Genomic DNA, 9,438 nt, shown 5'->3' on the forward strand with positions numbered 1-9,438 from the left:
GTCTGCGGGCCGTGCAGCGGCTCTGGGAACGGCCGGAGGGACGGGGCAGGGAGGACACATCACCGGAGCTGTGCTCTCGGTGGGGCTGTCCCCTTCCCAGTTGGGTGCAGGTGTCCCCCCGCTGCCCCACATCCCCACTCCTTGAGAGCTGAGCCTCCCCTTGCACAGCCCGCTGCGCGTTCCCCGTCCCCTCAGGATGACATGGGAAGGTGACGGTGCCGTGTCCAGTGCTGGGCCCCTCAGCTCAGGAAGGACATTGAGGCGCTGGACCGGGTCCAGAGAAGGGCAGCAGAAGTGGGTGAAGCCCCTGGAGCAGCACAAGTCTGATGGGAGCTCCCGAGGGAGCTGGGGGTGTTTGGCCCGGAGGAAAGGACGCCCAGGGAGGACCTGAGTGCTCTGCACAGCGCCCCGCCAGGGGCTGTAGCCAGGCGGGGGTCGGCCTCTTCTCCCGGGGAACCACGACAGGACAAGGGGACACAGGCTTAAGAACACGTTTAGGTTGGACATTAGGAGGAATTTCTTCACAGAAAGAGTGATTAGGCATTGGAACCAGGCAGCCCGGGGCGGTGGTGGAGTCACCATGTCTGGAGGTGTTTAAGGAAAGACTGAACGTGGCACTCGGTGCCTTGGCCTGGCTGACAAAGTGGTGCTGGCCCATCGGTTGGACTCGATGATCTCAGAGTTTTTCCCAACCTAATTGATTCTGTGCTTCTGTGACTCCTGATGTCCGGGGGAACAGGGTGGGTAACTGCTGTCATTCCAGAACCAGGCATAGGGATGGATGCACATCCATCAGGTGTTCACATCCATGGAGGGGCTCCACAGACAGAGGTAAAATAATAAGAAAGCATGGATGATGGTTCCAGTGGTCTCAGATGAGAGAAAGAAAAAAAAGTGTCAGCTTTTCCTATAGGTGTGGACAATAAGGACAATTAAGGACAACACAACACTGCAAATGGAAATTCATGATTTCTTATATTATGTAGCAGCTGAAGACTTTCCCCTTCTTTTTCTAAGGTGTGTAAACCAGGTTTTATTTTATGATGCGTAAAATCTTGGTGTCAGAAAAAGGATAATGATTCTTAAAAATAACTACTCATAAAGAACTGTAGCAATCACCCTCTGATATGCATCTAGCATTATTATGGTTGGCTCAGAAAATACAGTGAAATCAAATGAAGTATTCCTTTGTATGAAACAACCAATTTAAGTAAATTTTAACTAAGCAAATGGGCACGATCCTGATCCCTCGTGAGTGCTGTATTATTACAGTCTGGGCGGGTTAACTGGAGTGGGTGGAACTTTACTGAGTTGCCTGGAGCAGCAGAATGAAACATGCCCTGCAGCTAAGGGATATCAGGAATGTGTCATAGCTGGACTGTTTCCAGAAGGCCAGGAAGAACAGCTGCCCTGTCAACTTCAGGGAGAGCCTGACATTAGTGGGCAGTGGGCAGTACCTATGGAGAGATTCTGCAACCTCAGAAGAATTGCAGGACCTCACTGTATTTTAGTTACTGAAGACATTTCTCATTAATGACTAATATCAATGTCTGCCATTAAAGTAGTATCCAACAGCACCTTTCTGATGGCATGCAGGAGTTGTTGGCTTGACTCCCATGTGGTTTCTCCCCAGCAAACAAAACCACTAGTCCTGTTTTGCCCTTCTGGATGAGCAATTTCTTTGTTCCTCCTGCCAAACAGCGCATTCCTGGATCCAAAGCATTTCTGGTCCCACTGGCACCCCATTATGGAGAGGAAAACAGATTTACAAAAGCAAAAGTATTTGCTGATATTACAGGAAGTTGGTCAGCTGAGATCAGCACCAGATTTAGATGACCAATTTTACTCTTGCTGGTTACGAGGCCACTGACGCTTGCAGGACTGGGTGAGGGGGGCGGTTCAGAGGTACCTGGGAGCTGCACATTTTCTGTCTAGATGATGCATAAGGTGGGAAAGCCAAAGTTTTGATTTCTCTGGTATGCACAGCTTTTTTACAAGGCAAAATAATGTAATAAATGTGCAGAGTGATTTGTCTCTGAGTAGACTCATAATTTCATAATTATTTCATCTTCTGTTGCCAGCCAGGCATATCTCAGTGCTCAGGCCCAGTGAACCATGGCCTGTATGAGCACCAGTTGTAAATAATTTTATTAATAGACTTTTGAAAACCTTTCTTGCTAACCACATGTCCCCACTGGTGAGGTACCTGGAGGTAGCAACTGAGTATTCCTCTTTTGGAAGCACCTGAAATGGTGTGCCCTGGGTCAGATCTTCAGGTCAGTGCCCTTTCACCAATCCCCCACTCTTCTCCCCATTTTTCCCTCCCAGCTTTGACATTGCTGCTGGGTGACTCACAGGGAATCAGCCGAATTAATCTGCTGGTTTTGTTTCACAAAACAAGTCCCCTAAAAAAAGCAAAGAGTATAACCAGTTTTCAGCAGATTAACTAGACCAGCAGGACTCCCTTGTGACCAGAAATTTGTCTGTGCTCACAGAATGGGGGAAAGTGAAGAATTCTGGGGATATTAACCCAGTTCTGAGAGGAGCACCACTATTTTTAATCAAGAGGAAAACCAAAAAGAAATATCTGATTAAATTATATGGAGAGCATTCACTAGAATGTGAATTTAGTGCACAAGCATCCCATCTTCTTCATGGCTGCAAAGAAATCTTTCCACTCTAGCAATTTAAATAGCATATAATTCTTTTTCTAGCCAAATGTTTCAAATGGGAGAGGAATCCAGATGTACCAAAACATCATTTAAAAGGGACACACCTTTCTTAAGAAATATGGAATACATGTTGCTCGTTGCAAAATACCTTTTAAAATCATGTTCTTGTTCTCTGTCTTGTTGATGCCTGCAAAAATTTGTCATCACAGTGATTCTCAGTGGTGCTGGTCTCCATGGATTTTGGAAAGTGGTGCCTATCTACTTATTGGTTTCAAGACTGGTATATCCTGCATGGTGAGAGTTTATCAAATTTTCTCTCCCTGCCCAGATAATAAGTGGCAATTTACTTACCAAAACTAAGATAAGCAAAACATCTGAACTGATGTACTTCTCTGGAGCTGTAGATAACTTCCCCTTTTCACTAAAAATGTTTTCACAGTCCAGGATGGAGGCTGGGGGAATTAGAGACAATTGGTTTTTATTCAGTAGTGCAAGGACTGGTCAGTGGCACAAAAATTACACAAAGTAGTACAAAACACTCAGCAGCAGCTGATCCATCCCGAGAAACGCAGCCTGGATGGCTGCAGACCGCGCCGCTCTTGGGGCTGGTATTTGTGGCATTTATCAGCTTTCATTTGCAGACACCCGTTCAGAATTGTGGGCTGGTATTTGTGGCATTTATCAGCTTTCATTTCCAGACAGCCGTTCAGAACTGTCCCTGCAGCCCTGGCCTGGCAGGACCAGACAGGCTCTGTCACAACAGAGCCGAGGCCGCGCTGGCACCGCACTCAGCGCTCAGCGCAGCCCTGCCCGCCGGGAGGGACCCGGGCCAGCAGAAACTGCAACAATTATTGAAAATGGCACCAAACGAGCAAAGGCAGATCCGGGCACTGCAGCAGGGCATGGACTCAGCACTGCCTGTGCTGTGGGGCCTTGTGCCCACAGAGGCACCCAAGACTGTGGTAGCCCAAGCCCCACGGCTGTGACTGAGCACAGGTGTGGTGAACCTTCCCCCAGCAGCTCTGGGGTCTGGCCTTGCTCCTCTCCCTGCTCTCCAGAAACCTTGTTCCCTGGCACAGGAGAGCTGTGAGAAGTGGCTGGGATGGAGAGGAAGGCACACCTAAAATCCAGAGGCCTGCCCAAAGGATATTTTGTTTGTTTGAACCTGTCCTAACACAAGGGTTGAAGCCTGAGCAATGAAACTACCATTAAGGTATTTTTCTCTTGTCTTGTTGGAAATGGCTGTTTTCTGAGCTCAGCTTGACTCATGGATGGTGTGTTCTGATGGAGTTGCTGACTGAGTAAGAAAATCAGAAAGTTCTTAAATACAACCACAGCTCAGCACCAGCTGCAGAGCCACTTTGAGAGCTGCAGCACCAACCCTTTGCTGTATGAGCAGGATCCCTGCTGCCACACGAGGGGGACACCAGTGTTTATCAGCCACTGTCACATGGAGGTAAAGCCCAGGCTGACCTCCTTCCACTCCTCCCACACCTCCACTGACTGCAGCACAGCCCTCCCCTCCCTCAAGGAGTCACCTGAGGTCCCCAGCAATTCCTTTGAGCAGCAAAGCAGAACGAAGAGCAGGGCCATGGAAGTTACAACAATCAGATTCCTTTCTTTGCTCTGCAGCAAGGAATAGTGAGAGGTACATTTTCTCCACGGGAACCTTTTCTGCTCCCCTCATTCAACATCAGCATGATACCTGGGTGACCTGAAAGATTCTATGTGGGACATTTCTGTGTAAACTCTACCAAAATTAATGTGACTGATGGCAGCCATGTGACCCTGCTGGTTTTCTCAAAATTAAATGGTCTTTGGGAACACAGGAGAGGACAGATGTCCACATTGCAACATGCATGTGCAGCAAACTCCCAGGGCTACACAGGAGTAAAAGAACTTCTAGGAGATGGGCTGTGCATGGGAAGTGATCTTGCTCTTAGTCTGGCAGCTTATTTTAGCCAACAACTTCAGTTAACACAGCCTCAGTTTTTGCAGTCACTCCTTAGATGGTGGCACGAAGCAAGAAGCCAAGGGAACCCTGCAGCAGGATTTCAGCCTGGGATACCTGCACTGGAAGCTCATTTGCACACACCTTCCACTGGAGCCTGAGGGAGGGCTGGACTCCTCCAAATGCAGGAGGTTGGTGCTGGCAGGTCCTCCCACTGGGGAAGGGCAACTGAGGGAGGAGAGCTGTGGTTGTTCTGTGAACAACCCCTCAGTTGTTCCAGAGGAGTGAACAGGTTCCTCTGCTGCCTTCCAGGCACCTGAGTGCAGGAGCTGCCTGCAAGCTGCAGGAGCATTTCTAAAAAGCTGTAAAACACTTGCTGTGTCATGTGTCTGAGAAGAGGTGTCTGTACAGCCACATAGAGCTTAGACAGGTGCAAGGATTGCTTAACAAAAACCCCAAACCCGGAGCCTGTTGACACCAGCAGAGGCAAAGGGGCTAACAGGACAGAAACTCAGAGCAGGCAGGAGGCAGTGGCAAGGCTGTTTGAATACCAGGGGCAGAGGAAGAGGAAGAGCAGCCAGAGCACAGCCAGCAGCCTGATCAGGTAACTTGCTGACGAGACACAAGGGCTGCACACGCCAGGGCTGGCGGGTCCAGCTGGCTCTGCCTCAATGAGCATCAGGTGTCAGGGCTCACATGCCAAGGCCCTGCCTCCCATGCAGATCCTGGCAGCCATTCAAGTATCTCAGAAATCTTCTCTCGGCAGATTACAAGGGAAGATGAGACACAAACACCAGGCCAGGAGGGAGCTGCACTTCAGGACTCCCCTCGCTTTTGCAAGTCTTGAGTTGTGTGGTACGAGCTGGCAAGATTGTAATTCAGATCCTCAAATATGAAGTGCTGTTCTAGGAGCAAAACCTCATCTGAATCTGGATTTGTGTTAAGGGTGCAAGACTGGATGAGGTGCCTGGTAAGGACAGAGTCCAATAGTTCAGTTGAAGAATTCTTTTAGAACTCAGTTTATATTTAAAAGGGAAAATAAATGAATTTTTAGAGTCCCAATCTAAACGAACAGGCAGCAGGAGCTAGATTTCTTGCTGTTACCCATCCAGAACTGCTTGAACCAGTAGAAACAACCTTCAGAAATCTATTCTCAAAAAGTCCCATCAAACAGGGGTGGGGAGGGGGAGAACTGCTCTCAAAGCAGTTCCCATAGCACTGAGAGAAAACAACCTTTTTCCTGGGACAGAGAAAACAGGACCTAACCTGAACCCTCCCTCCAGACAGCTAGAAAGCTGAAGTTTCCAGAAAAAGAAATAGGCTTGATGCTTTTTAAAGCTGTCTGGCTGCAGATGCTGACCCGACTTAGTGAACATGTTTGCAGAACAGAGCATGTGTACCTGTGGCTGCAGAAATTTAAGATCATAAAGCGCTCAACAGAGATGACAATAGGAGAATTTTGCTCCACACAACACTTTTTTTGCCTAACCTCTGTTCTTATCTCTCAACTGAAATCCATTCCTCAAATTGTAAATCTGTGATATCTGATGGGCTAATACAAGTTTTACACACTGATAGCATCAAGAGTTTTTAAATTTACTAAGGCTTATCAAAGTCTCAGGTTGCTTGGTTTCTTCAGAGCCTGGAAAAGTTTTCCAAAACTCAGTTCCCTGCTGGTGTAAATATTGTTTGGCAGCATCAGAAAGGCTTTCCAAGGGGAAGTGAGACAGACTGGAGCTCCTGTCTCTTTGAACTCTGGCCAAATGCATCTTAAATTACAAACTCGGACTGGTGTGGTCCTGTTCTTGATGAGAGTTTAAAGAGAATATAAAACACAATGACACTGATCTTCTGTTTAATTGCCACACAAACCAGATAATTGGACACAGAGAATTAAAATAAAAACTGAGTATTTGATAATACAAAGTTGAGAGGGAAAAATCCAGCTATGCAAGATTACTGTGTTATCAGTGATTCTTGATCATTTTCATAGCTGAAAATGACCCAGAGATTTAATTAGTCTTGGAAAATGTTCTTCCTATAAAATCATGATAAAGGAAAATGTGAATCTGGTTATGTCTAAACAATCAGCAACTATTGAAATGAAGGAAGATAGATACTGAAACTGAAACATCAGTCTTCATAGTCAAAATGTACAGAAGAATGTGACATGATTTATTTTAGGCCAAAATGATGGCACTAATAAGCAGTAAAAACACTGGAAAGTATGGCAAACTCAAACAGCTCATAGACTTCAATGCCTGAATGAATCACTGCTGTTATTCAATCCAATTGCCCAGAGTCTTGTGTTTATCTTTTTAAAGCAGTCTTATTTAAGGAACCAACTTTCCAATTTCATATCACCCCAGTGGGATTTAAGGATGTTTAGTTAACAGCAATTTTGAGAATTTTAAAACCTTCTGCAGCCCAGCTACTGCACTTCTCACTCTGCAGGAAAGCACTTTTTGGACACATCACCTGAGCATTTCAGCTTTAGATTAGAGAGGCCTCCTCCCTGCTTTGAATTTTGCAGACTCCAGGGATTGACAGCACCAGTCTCAACCATGGTTCAGGTTAAAAAAACTCCTGACCTTAGATCCTGAATAAGCTACCTGCACAGTGGAAGAAGCTGAAATTGAGACAACACAGCAGGGAATATTAAGATTAAAAGCATTGCTAACTGTGCTTAACTTCAGTGACTCTGTTTTGGTGAGGTATTTGGGCTTAAAACTCTCAGGCAGCTGCATGGCTGCCTGCCAGAAGGAAGTTCACAGCAAAGCTGTTTGCACAGCATCAACCTATTTTTAGTGTATGGTTTGGGAGGGAGTTTCTTCCTCCCCCTGTCCCAAGCCTCTGAAATGCTCTTCACTGGCAGGCAGAGCCTGATGGGAGCCTTTGCACAGGAATATGGAATTTCTTTTGGCCAGCAGAGTAAATTTGGGTCTTCCATATGTGCCAAGCAACCTGCATGTCTACCAAGGGTACAAAAAGCTGGGCAGCACCAGCCCTGGTTGCTTTCTTCTCAGCTGGAATGTTGTTTTAGGAAAAATAAAAGCAGAGAGCCCAGTTTAAACAAAGTAAGATACCATCTCTGGCAAAAATACAGATAAAGGTTTAAGATTCCTGTCACAGTAACTGGGTAAGAGAGCAGCCACTCCAAACTCTGTATCATCCCAGTGCACATACACACTCAATTAAGAAGTGGTTTGTGTGCACTAATCCTACATTCATAGGAAGTATTGCTGTCACTTTGGACATTTAAGGTGTGGGATGCATTCACTGTGAAAGCTGAAGTACTCCCAAAAATTTGAAATGGAAGCATGGAGTGTGCCTTGCACTGGGTGGTGTTGGGAAGTTTGTACTAACTCTGCAGACGTGGGCCACACTGCCAGTGTGCCCACAGATGTTATTACCACACGTGCTTTTTTAAAAGAAGGGATGGAAAAGGAAACACATGGCTGTGAGCCATGGCTGTGCTCCAGAGCTTTGCCAGTGCAGTGTTTGCTCTGGAGCAGCTCGGACCCCTCCCAGGTCTGGGTGCGAGTCACAGGGCAGTGCATGAACTGGGAGCTCTGCCCTCCCTTATCCCCTGCACCTCCAACCCCCATCTGTGCCAGCCCTGTAGCATGCCCACAGACTTCTCCTTCAAAATCTAAAATTATAGAGATTCCACAGCCTACCCAGGAAAGGTATTCCAGAGTTTTGCTGTTCCTGATGTCAAGGCCCATTTGGATGTCTCAGCTCAGTATCTCCTGCTGTAATAGAACCTCTTCCTTGTCCTACCCACAGTAGTGGGAAAAAGCATTTATTTCCTTCTTTGCACCTACCTCTGACTGATTTGAAAACATCTCTCCCATCACCTTGAACCAGCCCAGTCCTCCATCCTGTCACCCCTCTCATTGCTTTTCTCCAGTCATCTCCAGCTGATCCCCATTTTGCAGGAAGTGCAGTGCCCACAGCTTGGTACCATGTTCTGAGGAAGGCTTTCTGCTACCACGTGAGGAAGAGGGACCACGCCATGTATCCTACAGATTACATTCCTGGTCATACATTCCGTAACAACACTGGGGATTTTTTCAGGAACAGGATGCTGTTGAATCATGTTCAGCTGATGACTGGCTGTAATCCCAGGAGAACTCTTCTGCACACTGCTACCATAGCAGCCTGTCCTGTCCCATCCTGTATTTGTTCAGCTGATTGCAGCTTCTGCTGAAGTCTACAAACACACATTTGTCAAATCCATTGCTGGACTTACTGCATCACATGCTAACTCTTTTGAATTTGTCAAGTTCACTTTCAGTTGTATTTGTCTTCTGCTCAGTCAGTAGTTAGCTCAAGTCTGCTGCTTGCTACAATTTAATCAGCATATGCCATCCAAGTTACTAATGAAAATACCAAGTAATCTCAAATCAGAGAACTGCAGAGAATCCCCCTCAATACATCCCTGCAGTGTGAATTTTTAATAATTACTCTGATAAGGTTTTCCAAACAGTTTTTATCACCTCACTTTTAAATTGGTGTCGGACTACATTTCCCTGCTATCTTACATAAAGTCATTAGAGTCACTTAAAATAAAGCTGTGCTCACTGATTCTCCTCTGCTCAAGGAGCTTGTTAACTTGGTGCAGATTAACAAAATTTGATCTTTCTTTTAGACACTCACTGATAAGTCTCCCTTTTCCATTAATTTTCCAGTTTAAACTACTGACCCTGAGTTCTGAGCAGGCAGAAGGAAGCAGAGACAAGCTGAGCCTTCAGAGCTTACAGCAACCCCTTTGTCTCTAATGCTGAGAAGTAATTTACCATATGGGGTGTC

This window comes from Geospiza fortis, unplaced genomic scaffold (assembly GCF_000277835.1).
Source record: "Geospiza fortis unplaced genomic scaffold, GeoFor_1.0 scaffold874, whole genome shotgun sequence".
Classification (NCBI taxonomy): Eukaryota; Metazoa; Chordata; class Aves; order Passeriformes; family Thraupidae; genus Geospiza; species Geospiza fortis.